This window comes from Apteryx mantelli, chromosome 4 (genome assembly GCF_036417845.1).
Source record: "Apteryx mantelli isolate bAptMan1 chromosome 4, bAptMan1.hap1, whole genome shotgun sequence".
Taxonomy (NCBI): Eukaryota; Metazoa; Chordata; class Aves; order Apterygiformes; family Apterygidae; genus Apteryx; species Apteryx mantelli.
This window is the reverse complement of record NC_089981.1, coordinates 87,938,810-87,953,379: the sequence shown is the minus strand read 5'-3', so window position 1 is coordinate 87,953,379 and position 14,570 is coordinate 87,938,810.

The window sequence follows — 14,570 nt, the reverse complement described above, 5'->3', positions numbered from 1 at the left end:
AAAGAAGAGCAGCCCGCACAAATTACTCTGCTGCACATGGGTGCTGGAAAGCTGATCTCCTCCAAACAGGAGAAGAAGGACCCAGCTCCAGCTGCGACCTACATTCCTCCGGGGAAGGGCTAATCTGACGCTGACAGAGCTTGGACCCGCCAGCACCTTCTCTGATGTCTGTCCCAATCTCTCTGCTGCTCCTAGTCAGGGACACCCAAAGATGCTGAGCTCTACTGCATTGCATGCCCTCTCCTACCTCTATGTCAAGCACCTCCCTTTAGAGCAAACACTGCAGATAATTTCCCCTTCCTCTATTTCTGGGGTCCCAATTTTTTGGCCTTGGCCCTGTGCCAGCATCCTCACTGCTGTTCACCGCTCTCCATCATTTATTCCAGGCAGGGATGAATGCAAGGGAGGTGTCGAGTGTGACACCTCGATGTCCATATCTGCCGCCTGCGCTCCAAGGCTGGTTTCTCCCTGCACAAATCACTTTCTGGGAATCCCTGGAAAGGGGAAAATGTCAGGCCTCCACACGGTACAATTAATATCTTTGTCTACTGGAGATAAAATGCACTCTATATAATTGATTTTGGAAGGGAACAGATGATACTAGTCTCTATCCCACTTGAGATGCTTTGTTCTTAGCAGTGAAAGATGAGAGCTGAATCTGCACAGATTTTTGATGACTCGTGTTTGGTCTAGATCTCTCAGCAAATTAGCAATTAAATACAGACTATTTATTTCACACATTTGAATCCAGCCTCATTAAAAAGTAGAGAGAGTGTGCTCCTCCCCCATCATATATGGTTCCTTATTACTGAACTACAGGTTCAAAAGGTGATATTTCCAAGGTTGCCTGCTGAACGGTCTCCCATCAAGCCGATCCTGTTGTACAGCAGTGTGACTCCACAGGTTGCAAGGGCACAAAAGCAAAAGCATCTAAAGAGGAGAACTTTAAAGGCAAAATGGATGGATACATTGCCATGTTTTATTCTTACAATACTAGAAAACAAATTTGCCTGCATTGTAAATATCCTTTATAATTCTCTAAAATTTATTTATATCCATAAAACTTGCAGAAGATAATATATGCATATGAGAATTGCTATGAGAGGTTTTCCCTTAGGTTACTATATTTTTGATTTATTAGAGAAGATTCTCAAACTAATGAAAGCTCATTCTGGACATTTCTGCTGTTACCTTAGGACAAGTCTCAAGCATCAAAGACTATAACACTGCTGGCCATGAAACATCCGAATGTGCTTATACAGTTTCTGAAACAGCTTTGTGTTGCTTTGTCTGTATTATTCTCTTTAATGCTATTTATACTGGAAAGTGTGCGCACAGCTTGGTTATTCACATAACTTTAATGTATTTAATAGAAACCTTTCATGACAAGTGGTAAATGTACTAATAGTATATTGGAAAACTAAGACAATTTGGTCAACACTCATTCCATGAACATGAGGATCCTCCTTACATTAGAGTGTCTTTTACAAGACAGTAGTTTTGTTTGCAAGGGTAAAGACCTTGTCTAATCCAATGACTTAGGATATTTATGTTTCTTTTAACAAGTTCTTAGTTTAGAAGAATATTGGGAGTACTTAGGAGCAGAAAGAAACAGAAGGATGTGTTATCAGAGCCATTAGAAATGAAGCAGACCTTTTCCACCCCTCTCCCAATGCAAAATTTAAATCTAAAGAAGCCAAGATTTGAAGGAGCTAACTTTGCAAAAAAAAAAATTTTTTGCAGAAGTATTCTAAGTCTCTGAAACTTTAGGAATACTGAGGGTTGAAAAATGTCCCGCAAAGGAGGCTGGATCCCTCTAGCCCTTATTTTCTTTTAGTAGTGTAAACCTGAAATGCTCAATGACAAGTCACAAGAGGTATGGCTCTGAATCTCATGCAACAACTGCCTGGTACCTTCTTATCTAAATAGAAAATATGGTTTTGTACAATACAGCAAGGTCATTTGATGCCAGTACTCATTATTAATGCGAGTAGTCATTTAAGTGATTTAAGTGAAAAAAATTAACATTAAACTGAGAAATCAGTTATCTGGCAGTGCTGTAGCTACTTCCTTACCAGCCTCAGAAAGACAAGAGATACTTCTCCAACAGCCATTAAAAAGAACGGACAATGACTTCTTTATTGGCTCTTAAGTCATGGACTCTTTAAGAATTAATTACATTTCAACAGAGTGCTGTAAGACATAAAAGTAGCAGGGTTATTTTGGGCTTATTTAAAACAAGATTTTGACTCCTGAGAAAGTCTGGTGAAATTAGCTCAGTGCCACAGAAAATGAAATAAATAGCTTGAACGCTAACTTTAAGGACATTCCAAGAATTCCCTGCCAAAAAAGGGGGCAATTAGAAGTGTGCTGTGTATGGATTAAACAGACTTTCTGTTCGGGAAGTGAGGTGGCCAGTGAGATAAACTCGCAGAGATGGTGAGCAGGAGAAAAGGATGACAGCAGCTAATTTCAAACCTGTCCAAGCATGGCAGCCTCGCGGCTTTCGTCCCTTCAGGAAGCTATGGGGAGAACAGACAACACAATGCACCTGATGCGAGCAAACATATCCCTCCTTTCATTCTCAAATTTTGGCTTTTATCACAGCCCGCCCAGTTCATTTGCACAAGCAAGCAGCAATCGGACCAGCGGAAAGCAAAGGAAACAGCAACATGGCACCAAGGGGATTAAACCTTCCAGGTTCCTCCGGCCTTGCAGGTGCAGCGAGATGAAGTTGTCAGGTTTCTCCAAGGCAGCGCACTTGTATGCATCCTAGCAATCACTTTAATGGGATACCGAGATGCGACTGGAGCCGCAGACAGTAACGCTTCTAGCTGTTAAAGCTCAGCTCATCCAGGCGAGTGTTTCACTAGCTGCCCCCCACTCCCCCAGGAGGTCATCAGAGGATTCAGAAGAAGCACAAATGTTGCAAAGCATCAGAAAAAGCCACACTTGCTGGCAGCGGAGCAAGGAGCAGCCACAATTGCTGCCTGTAAGGATTTATAGTCACCCAGGAACCGCTAACTGCCTTAATTTCTGCCATGGCTCAGCTCCTCCTGGCCAGGGGAGCAGATGACAGTAGCAATTACAACCATTTCTTCCTCTCTGCACCCCCTGGGTCAGCAGCACTCGCTCGTCCCCAGTGGGAAGGTGAGAGCAGGCAGGTCCAAGCTAGACCCAAGGCTCCCAAACCTCTCTGTGCAGACCATAGCAGATATGCGAGCTACAGCTCAACCCCGCCAGCTCCAGAAAACCTCCTGCTGGGAGAGGAGAGATGAGCTAACTTTGGTAAATAGAGAGGAATAGAGGGATTTCATTTAGCTTTAGGATCCTTGATAGCCATTGATTTGTCTGCTTGAAGGCAACTCCTCGCATGGCTTCTTGTAAGTAACTGGCTTAAACGCTCCCATTGGCTTCAGAAAGCTTAGCAGAGATTACCTACCTACCAAACAGGATTCCCTGGCTCTTAAAAGGAAATCGTTGCTCCTCTCTAAAGCGTTTTTATCTTTAGCAATGCTCCACTAAGACAGGATTCACTACGAACTGGGGGAAAAGATGCCCCAAAGACAGACCTCCACTTAAAAAGCATAATATCTCTTAAAGCTTTCTAAAGGGCAACTTAGAGAAGAAATTGTAGACTGAAGTAACCATTGCTTAATTTCTCCGTGTTACAATTAATACTCAGGAAACGGTTAAGCAGTCACTGGGTTGGATTTTCATCATGCGCCCCCAGCACCCTGTGTGGCTGGAATAACTAGGTCACATCCCTCAGCTATCTTCAGATTATTACTGTTTGCAAGAAATTCTTGACTATTAGCAAGAAAGTCTCAAGAAATTAAGGCTGTTCAAATTGACATTTAATAAGTTTATTTGCTCCTGCCCTGTCTTTTCCCCTAGCTGGGAGGACAACGTGGTCCTGCCTGCTGATTTGGAGATACAGGAGCACTGAGGCAAGAAAACCATGATGGGACTCGCTCTCTTTTTGCATCTCCCAGAAGGAGCAACATTTCCATCAGGTTTTGACAAGTCTAGCAGCCGCGAGGCTGCCGCTCTTTCATGAACGTGGCTCCAAGGCCGGGCTGGGGATGGGGAAAAGGTCTTGAAGCAGGTGTTGCTGCTGAAACCAGCAGCACTGGCACCCCAACGGGGTCTCAGACATGAAGTCATTAATCATCCTCAGAGAAGTTTTCTGGGATTTCATCACCCAGCACAACAGTAATTCATTCAGTTCACTGAGCATGTGGGTAGGCACTTCCTGGAGAAGGAAAGTTGAAGTATCTAATAATATTCCAACTTCCAGTGGAATTCCCCTGGAGTTTGAAGGTAAATTCCCCTCTTCTTTGAAGTGTGGCCTATTTTTTTTTATTGGCATGCATAATGCCTGCTTTCACAGTTTCCACTCATCTGAAGGAGTTTAACAGCTTGCCTGAGTGCAAGATAAAAGGTTTGGAAATTCAGAAAGCATTTTACAAAATGTTTTCTTTTATTATGCAGTAAGTTAAAGGAATGGGAAGCTTTTGAGCGAGGCAAGACACTTAAACCAGAGTGCAGACAACCAAGGAGCAAACTGAGACAGGTTTGCAGAGCTGCTTCCAGCAAGAGACTTCTCTGGTCTTTTGCTGGAAAAAAAAAAAATCTCCTCCGAGGTATCTGCTCTCTAGAGCAACCCTGCATCCTGAGGGTTTGGAGAAGAGCTCCAGAGAAGGTCTCTGAGCAGCCATCTACCCTCATCCTGGGGGCATGATGAAGCCCTCTGCAGTTGCATTAATGCACACGCCCCCGTGCACCCAGCACCGCTGTCTCCTCTCACTGCCCTTCGTGTCCACCACCCCACACAGGCCCGCTGGCTCAAGGGTGCCAGAATGCAACAGAGCAACCTCACACATCCCCCCCATGCCCCAGGGAGCACCTCCTGCATGCAGGAGACCATAGCTGCTGTGGTGGCTGCTGGTACAGCTCAGATCAGCCTTTTAACCTCATCCAAACCATCTCTGCAAGGACCATGCCAAGCCTGTTCACAGGGCTTGGCTATCTCAGCAAGTCTTTGGTCCTGCACAGCCCAGAGAAACTTTCTCTAATGCCTTTCCCCGTGTCCCAAGCAGAGCTCTTGGATCTTGCAATACAACAGGAAACAGTAACTGAACCTAAACAGACCAAAAAAAGGTATATTCCAGCTCTCCTGCCCATAGACTAAGGGATTATGCTAGAAAGCTGGAAAGGACTACGAGAGACCGCTTCCAGGGGCTGCCTGTGGCCAGGCAGGCTCGCAGAGACCAATTCACTCCTGCAAGCTGGTAAAACTGCAGATGGCTCTAAACAACAAAGTGCTAAATCCGATTTCCTCGCTCCAGACCACAGCCAGGGCTGCAGCTCTTGCCCACGACACGCGACCAGACATCTGACCTGCACAACCCCTGAGCACCACCTGCCTGGGGACGCAGCCTCGACACCAGCACACTCGGACAATGCAAATCTGAGCTTGCACAAGTTGCTTCAGCCCAGCTGTGCTGCGATGAGTCAGAGAGACAGGCAGAAAAAGCCGGGAGAGAGGTAGAGGAGGACCTGGCAACACAGGGATTGCAAGTGCCACTCAAGCAGCGAGATGCAGCAGTATCTCCAAAGACTGCCTGCCAGAGCATATCCGTTTTAACACTCCTGAATGAAACCACATTGCTCCATTTCACTTACAGCCGGTTAAGTAACAGAGTGCCGCTGCCCGCTGTGTATAAACATGGCCATAAACAGAGATTAATGCAAAACCAGACAGCAATATCCAATCTGACTTCAAAAATACAGTGTCTGTTCCTTAAAGAAAGCCAGAGAAAATACAGTTCTTCCAGCATTATTTTCCTCTCTGAATTTAGCCCTATCAGAGGTTTCAACACCTTGTTCAGGTAAATCACAGCTTTTTAATCCCAGGGACTGTAGCTTCACCTTCAGTCAGCTGCCAGGCTCAGTGATCCAGCACATAAACACATCCACTCAGAACTATAGTTTTTGTTTCTTTTTACCAGATTTCCTGATGCAGCTCAGAGAACATTATTTTTCTTACCCACACATTGCTATTTCTTCAAAAAATAAAGAGAAAAGGTATACAAGTCTCCTAAATCACTTGCATAAAGCAAATGTCCCAACTGTGCGCAACTGTTTGCACAGGCCCTCTTGAAAAGTTTTGGTCATGCTATGTGGTTTGGGTAGTATATCCCACAATGCTTCACAAAAGCTTTTCACTTCCTAGAAAGAACCAGCTATGGCAAAGTAACTTGGGTTCTTTCAAAACGCTTGCTTCACTGAGGGTCATTTCTCATTTGGGGGGCAAAAAAAAATCCCGTTAAGACTGTTATCTTGGAAAATTCCAGAAGTTTAGAAAAGCTTCTCTCCCTGCCCCAGGAAAAATGAATGCACAGATATTTAATAGCTTTAAAGGGACTCTGTGGACTCAGCTTTCTTCATAAAGAGCCTTCCATGGCTTTTGCCAGGTATTTTTTCCTTAAGCTTCAATCATTGAAAGCACATACATTTTGTAGCGATGTAAACCACTCTTGCAAACAGATGCCCAAGTGGTTAGACTGCAGCTAGAGCAATAAATATGCAGAGCAGCTTCATGTATTGATTTCCGACCACAGGAGAAGAGTACATCAGCATAGCCTGCAGATATTAAAAACACTTTTGTTGTCAAATTCAAAGCCCAGGAAGCTATTGCCTCTCATCTCCTAGGGCTTTTGGCCTGCATGGCCAGACTCATAGCACACTGTTTGGCAGGGAGCCAGTACAGGGGTCAGGCATTTGAGCCTCTTCCCGAAGAAAAATGCTGACCTAGCCTTGGGGCTGGGTTGTCCTCGCCCCATGGAGCAGAGCCCTTGGAGGGAGCAGTAGGGAGGCAGCAGGTCTCCTTCCACCCACAGATCTCCACCTGCAAGGAAGTGTCATTGCAGAAAGGATTGGAGAGGGGAAGTCTGAGAAGTGCTGCGCAGAGTCGGACTAGGTGGTCCTACCAGGCTCATAACCCCGAAGGTTGCACCAAGACCTGCAAGGTTTTCCATCATCTCTGCCTAGCATCGTTGTCGCCATGCTACCTACAATGGGATCCTGCAAGACTTGGCATCCAGGGACCCTCGATATTTTTACCAAGAAGCTTGTCTGAGGTGGAAGATGAGTGCTCCAGAGTGGGTTGGGAAGTCCAAACACTTTCTATATAAATTAAGGACATTTGTTTGATGTGGCAAATTCTCCAAAGATGATGGTGGGAAAAATAAGGAAGGAAGGAAAGAGGAGAATAATTTGGAAGATTAATTGGGGAAAAAAAAATCACTGCCTCAGACCCGAAGTAGCAATTTATAGTCATTCAAGCATTTAAAAATCTGGTTTAGGGGTTGAGAAAGGGTCTCAGGAGTCAGAGACTTCGTTTTTCTTCTCAGTTTTGGCACGTACTTTTTTGAGGAAACAGGAGATTAAATGACTTGCTAACTGCATTAATCTTCATCTGTAACATATTCATCTGCAAATGAGATGGTATAAAAGTCAAATTCACAGGAATGCTGGGAGGCTAAATTCATTCAGGTCTGTGTCTTAAGATCCAAAAAGAGGTGGCCCAAGGAAATGAAAAGTATATTCTTGAATTATTGTTTGCCAAGAGAGAAAACTGGCTCTCAGTAGATCTCACCAGAAAGGTCAGTTCCCCACAAAAGACTTCAAAGATGAACTCCTTAGAAATAAGCATGAGTAGGAAAGAAGCAAAAACAGTGTCCAGGTCATGGGCTTTGTGGCATCCACAAATGTCATCCACTGGGTGAAGTTATGGTTGATTGTGTTATAATTATGTTAGCATTTCAAAGTCACAACTGAGTTGTGGCTCTTCCGTCTCAGATAAGAACTGAGACAAAAAGTTAGAGGCATGAGATGAGGTCTTAGTAATTTACTCTCCCATTTCGTACCATTTAACTACCTTTTCACTGAAGCTTGGGAAGAACTCCATCCTCACACAGCTTAAATTTCAGAGATTTAAACTACCAAGACAGAATATCATACAATTTATTACAGGAAAAAAAATTAAGGATGTGTATATTTGTGTCTGTATAAGTGTAATATTGTGTATATATATACACATATTAAATGTTATTATGTAATACACAAGATCTTCAACCAGCATTTGAAGCACATAGGGAATTTGATCCTAAATAACTATCTGGTGGTAATTTTGCCAGCATTTTCCATGTTTCCTATGCTCCCCAAGTAGGCGTTCAAGGATATATCAGTCTCAGTAGTGTGACATCAAAGGAGCCCTGTATCACCTGGATTATTATGATCCATGGGCTCCTGCACCATTGCTCTCTGGACCTCCTCATGCAACACAGTTTCACAGCCAGTTGCCGCTCCACCACTGAGCCAGCTATAGCCATTTCCCTGCACTCCCCGAGACGCACTGCAGCAGGCTCGCAGGTGCCACAGCTTTTGCTGCAGACACCTCCCTGGACTTTATCTGCACTCCCCAGTGCCCCAGATTAACACCTCCCACTCACCCTCTGGGGCAGCTGCCAGTAAAATTGGAGAAAGGTAACACCTAGGAAGACTTTCTCCATGTTATTAGGTAAATCATTGCACCAGAATACTTGCAAGCCAAGTGTCTGCACACAGGAACAACAGGAGGGCTTTGCACTCTCAGGCTACCTTCATCAGCACCAGCTCTCAAGGGCAGGAATGCCTCGAGACCTGCAAAGTCACTGGACCTCGAAAGCCATGCATCTATGCATAGTGTTTCACCCCCAAGCTGTAACTATCTCAGCTGCTGCGTGGCAGACACAGGGAAGCTATTTGAGTACTTGCCCTTGACCATCACTACTAGTGAGCAGCCACTGCCATGCCCCTTCCTCTACCTGCATCAGGTCCTTCCTGGGATCCCTACCTTATTGCCTGCAAACTTGAAAAAAAATGAGCAACTACCCATTTTTCCTCCCTTTTGCTAGTCTTTATACAGCCCATTCTCCTCCCTGATGCTGGTGAACTGCTTTACTCCATTATTGGGAACATGAGGGGTGGCTTTCTCTTAATAAAAGTGTACATGAGGCTTGACTCTGCTCCCATTCAGTGAATGGAAAATGCATCACCAGATGGATGATGCAGAATCCTGCCCCGCAAGAGGAAGCAGGGCACAAGGACGGGTCAGGACAGCACTTGAGCATCTTTTCTGGGATGACAGTCACTTGCAATGGGAGCAGAAGCAACAACACAATTACTCATCCAAAAATGACTTGCAAATAGTAAAATACCCAGAGTAGCTTAAGACATGAACTTGTTCCAAATGGAAGTCAGAGCCCTGTATAGCAAATAAGACTTCAATGGCAGTAGACTTGTTTTTCCAACTTACTTTTCAGGGACACTTTGGAAAACATTCACAGATTCTATGACTACATCTACAGCACTAAATTAAGTAGTGCCAGGAAGCACTCCTGGGTGCATGAACCTCATCTCATGACTCCAACTTTTTGTCTAGATCATATCTGAGACATTAGTTAGCCTAGTCCTTTGCATGGTTTTTGCCCAAACCGGCTATCAGTCTTTCAAATAATTTCCAGACATGATTCCCAGTGGACACCTGATCTGGGGGGGGGGGGGTAAAAGAGTGTAGTAATATGAACACAGGCCAACCTGGCTCAGTCAGCCTCAATGACAAAGAGCAGTCATAGGCGTATTTAACTATTAGTACAGCTATGGCCTTCAGGCTCCTTCACACCAGGCTGAAAACTGTAGCCAGCCCCTTCATCAGATAACTTCTCCTAACAAGATACTCTTGCAAGCTGAAACTCCTTCGTGGAAATTTTACAAAAAGCTGAAATAACTGCACAGCACAGTTTAGAGAGCAGTCATGAACAAAAGGAACCTTTAGTGGCCTCATTCCTATTTTACCACAATCCGTGGCAAATTTAGGGAGAAAGGTTATAAAATAAATTACCAGATGTTGCTGGAGTGCTAAGCTGTGACACATTACACTGTTACTGTGACTTGCAAAGTCTTTTGACAGGGCTGTCCTGATCTTATTGAAGGATTGTCTTGTAGATCAGCATCTAAGATAACTGTACTCTTCCTACGTGCATTTACATGGGCATGTGTGGACACTTCCCCTCCACCTCCAGACTGTCAGCAGGTGCACTCATTTAACACAAACACAATGGCATTTTCACAGCATTTGTTAAGAAATTCTGTACAATGAAAGCTTCCATGTTCTTTGATTACTGGGAAAAGACTATAAGACATTTTGAAAAGAGAAAAGCAGCAATAAATTTTTCATGGACATTCATAATGAGTTCTGCTTGATAGCTTTTTAACATAGGCAGTATGGGTCTTATTTTATTCAGTTGCTCACTTGCAAGTTGTAAAATGCCATGTGTCACGGCAAACGTGCAAGTACCAAGGTACTGCAGAGCAGCAAAACTTGGCCACCTTCTCACTGCTCACAATGGGACAGTCTGTCCTCTAAAACAAAAAATCAGCGCAAAAGGCTCTTCCCTACTGCCCCACTGCAGGATCAGTCCTTACAACTCCTCTGTACTGGAAAAGGCACATTTGGCACAGCTTAATGCAAACTTGCCAAGAACAAAAAGTTCTAAACAGTCTCCACAACTCTGCAATTCCCCATTTTTCTTCAAGCTGTGTTTAGACCATGTGATGATATCATCTCACTGGGTTCAAGATTAAGGGAGATTCAGCTTATTTCCCAAGATGGGCAACAGGAGGAATAGAGTTATTTTATCATTATTTTTCCTCCTCCCTGATAAATTAAATCCCCTTATGGAAAACTACAGAGAACATACACCTATAGATTCTTATTTACCTGCCTCAAATATTTACTCTGCGATTCTCTTAAAAGAGCATAATAAAGACATACAACCATAGACTGATTTAGGAAAAAGACAGACTAATACAACCAGATGGCTTTTTGTGGCTTTTATACGAGTCAGGGTGCATTTCATACAATGACAAATGGACAGAGAAGCTGAGTAATGATTTCTTTGTGCCTGGAATTCAAATGCTGGTTCTTTGAGGCTGTTTGCTTGCACACTCAAGTCTGGCCTGCTCTTTGTTGTGCAATTCCTTCAATAATACACCAAAAGGGAATGCAGAACTATGTAAAAAAGAGCCTGTGAAGATAAGAGGCAGAAGAGGCAGGATGGGAGGAAAACGCAGCGCCATACAAAAGAGCACTTCTCTTAGTAATACTGACCATCTCTATGTCTTGCTTCTATTTATTGCCGATGGCTTTGATTGTGCAGCCTTTGCTCTTCCAGCCATACTCACATTGCCTTTGCCTCAGCTCCACGTGCTCCCTGCCTACTGCAGAGCAGAGGTAACGGCTCTGCTTCCCTTCCCTTCCCTTGCGTGGCCTCTTAGAGCTAGAAACACTCTTGCCCAGCATTTGTGATCTGGTACATCTCACACCTGAACACAAGCTCCTCCGGCCTCTGCCACAAGCCCTGCCATTTATTTATAAATCACCCATCTTAGGGATGAGTGAGGAAACATTAGTGTCCTTCTACCTATGAAGAGCACTCTTGGTCTTGTAAAAGCCATGAAAGCAGAAAGGAGAGAGCCGGATCCTGATGCACCTTAAGAAAATAACAACCGGACATAACAATTGATACCAATTCACTGGACTCTGATTTCATTTATCTCTGAAAATATAGAAAAATTTTCAGAAAATTCAGAAAAACTCCATGCAACACATCTACTGCCGTGAATAGGAATGTACGTGCTGCCAATTGGCTTGTTGAGTGGGCAGCTCATTACATGTAGTCCTGGATTTCTCATGTAGCTTGAAACATGGAGCATGCAGCATGCACCAGTGCCAGGAAGCATATTTCCTGTTAAAAAGGGAAGGGGAAAGTACCTGTAACTTTATGCAAAGCAGGAAAGAAAGAAATGGACTTTGTTCTGTACCTTCTCATAGACTGCTTTCAGCACAAGGCCTGGTACTACGTATACGTTCAGTTGTATTTACACGCAGGTTTCATAACAGGATAGTAAAACATAGTTTTACATCTAGATTTTGTGCCAACCTAAATATGGCCTTACAAAGGCACCAGCAGGAGAGTTAGGTAAATTAGACATTTTGCTATCTGGTTTCCACATAAAATTGCTTGTTTGCGCATAGAGGTATAGGTATGTAAATCTGCAGCACTTAGAGAAGCATGAAGCTAGAAGTCTCATTTTTTAAAATTGCATTTTTGAGCAAAGAGGTCACATTTCTTCAGCTTTTTACAAGACTCTTAAAATGCTTCTGTAGACACAGATGATTCCTGCACTGTGCTTAAAAGGTCAATTTGTGCTAAAGTCACAAAGCCAGTGGGAATTAATCTCTGGTTTTACATCCAATGATGACTCCACGCCCAATTCCACTCAAGTCCTACTCACATGTCAGAAAGACATGAAAACACAAAGGAAGATGCCCTCATAAGAGCATATTAGTTTTGAATTCCTTTAAAGGACAGCCAATGCTTTTATATATATAAACTCATATATATATGCCCAAACCCATCTAAATCAAGTGAAGAGCTCAATTTTCAACCTATCCAAGCAAAAGTAAAAGACAAGACATCATGTTAGCAAAGGGAAACTTCCACTGTGTTTCCATCAGAATAATTCTGGCAACAGTCCTAGCAGTCTAACTACAGGCATAAAGTCTGGGAAAGATAAGGCTATTTAATCTGGATTTTAAGGATTTTGTGTCAGCAAGGAATGTAGAACATATTCTACTTTTAAGAGAGCCCAAAAGTCAAGAGTTCTTAATCAAAACTCAAATATTTAGTGAATTCATTTAGAGATTGAAAATTCACATTTGGAAATACTGCCAACATGTGCTGAGACTTGGCTGACTCGCTCTCAAGGTCTCACTGCTGAGCCGGGCTTCCTGGCCCTCTCCTCCTCTCTGTAGCTGGGACACCATAAACACAGAGCAGTTCCTTGACCACAGCACAGCAGCAAAGATGCAGCGTGGCTTGAATCAATCATTGACCATAGAGAGAAATGAGGCACCTTAACTGCAGCTCCTACGCCTAACTGTGGCACTGTTTCTGAACTGACACCTTTTAGCCTCTGGTGTTTGCTTTCCAAGTGAAAATTCTTCCCCTTCACCTGGAAACAGTAATCTCCTTTGCATAAAATTAAAATTTCCTTTTTTAAGCACACTTTTATGAAAACATGGCAATATCTTTTAGAACCAAAATACAATGGGAACAAAATTTGACTTTTTCCCTACCACAGCCTGATTTGGGTTTGATGGACAGCATCCAAGTTGTCCTCGACTGTGGGGATTCATCGCTAGATGAGCTGGACTGCTCCTAACAAGGACAAGCCCACATGGGACAAGGCAGTTCTGTGCTGGACCAGGTTTGGGAAGAAACAAGGAATGCATGGTGCAATCCTCCTCCTTGCATTGGCCCAACACGCTGCTCAGACTAAGGTCTCTGCTGAGCAGCTCGTTCGGAGCTGGCACACATGGCACTGCATCCTGCCCTGGAGACACGGCATTTCGCCTCCAAAAATGGGGAAAGTAGCTGGTGGGCTTTAACACTCTGAGATTTACCTCCTCTACCTAACACAGCAGCTTCCCTTGCACAACTGAGGGCAAAATTCATCTTCCTTCCCTCTGGACACTGGAGAATTTAACGCCTGGTTTGAGCTTGTCACACCAACTCTCAACAGACGATGGAGAGGTGAAGTGAATCACTCCTTGGAGACACCTTTGGAGGGGTATTTTAAGATGGGATGAGTCACGATGTGCCTCCACGGACAGTCTGAGCGCAGACCGAGCACCTGCCTTGTAACAGCTGACATCAGCTGAGAGGAATGACATCCTCAGAGCCAAGAATAGTCCACCAATATCAAAATAACATCGTAGACTTGCTTGCAACACTGACCAACAGCCTCAGGAGACTCTTTAGAGGTCTGTTAGAGCCATAAGCATGAAACTAAGTTGCAGTTACACAGGTAGAGTGAAAAACGGAGTCGCATATGATCAGAGAGGTTGCCTTCAGTAAGACCATCTGGTGCGTTTCCATGCAGCACAGCTCGGAGCAGGAGCTCCCCGAAGAGGACCGGAGCTTTAACAGCGCTCCAATCAAAGCAGCCAGAGAGGGGACACAGGGGTCTTGCCAAGGAGACACATTTCCACCAGCAATTTGTCAACATCTCCATTTCCAGCCAACACTGAGGAGCTGCCTGCATTAGACTGACCAAGGGCTGGTTTAAACCGAGTGGCTAAGTAACCATAACAGAAGCAGGGATTTAGCTATCCCTCATTATCTTTTTTTTGCTGCAGCCAGAGTTTGCACCTCTTCTGCAGCTCGTCATTAAGATGAATGAGAAAAATATCTTTGCAGTCTTTGGTTTTTTTCACTTGAACAGAGGTTTTACCAGTAATTAAGTTTAACTGGTGCATGCATTTTAAAACAATAGGTACAAACCATTCAGGAAAGAACAGAAAGGAAAAAAAAGGAATAAAATCCATGATCCAAGTCTTCAGTTATAGATGAGCAGTTTGTGTTCCTATACACAAGCAAAAATCACTAGCCCATGTC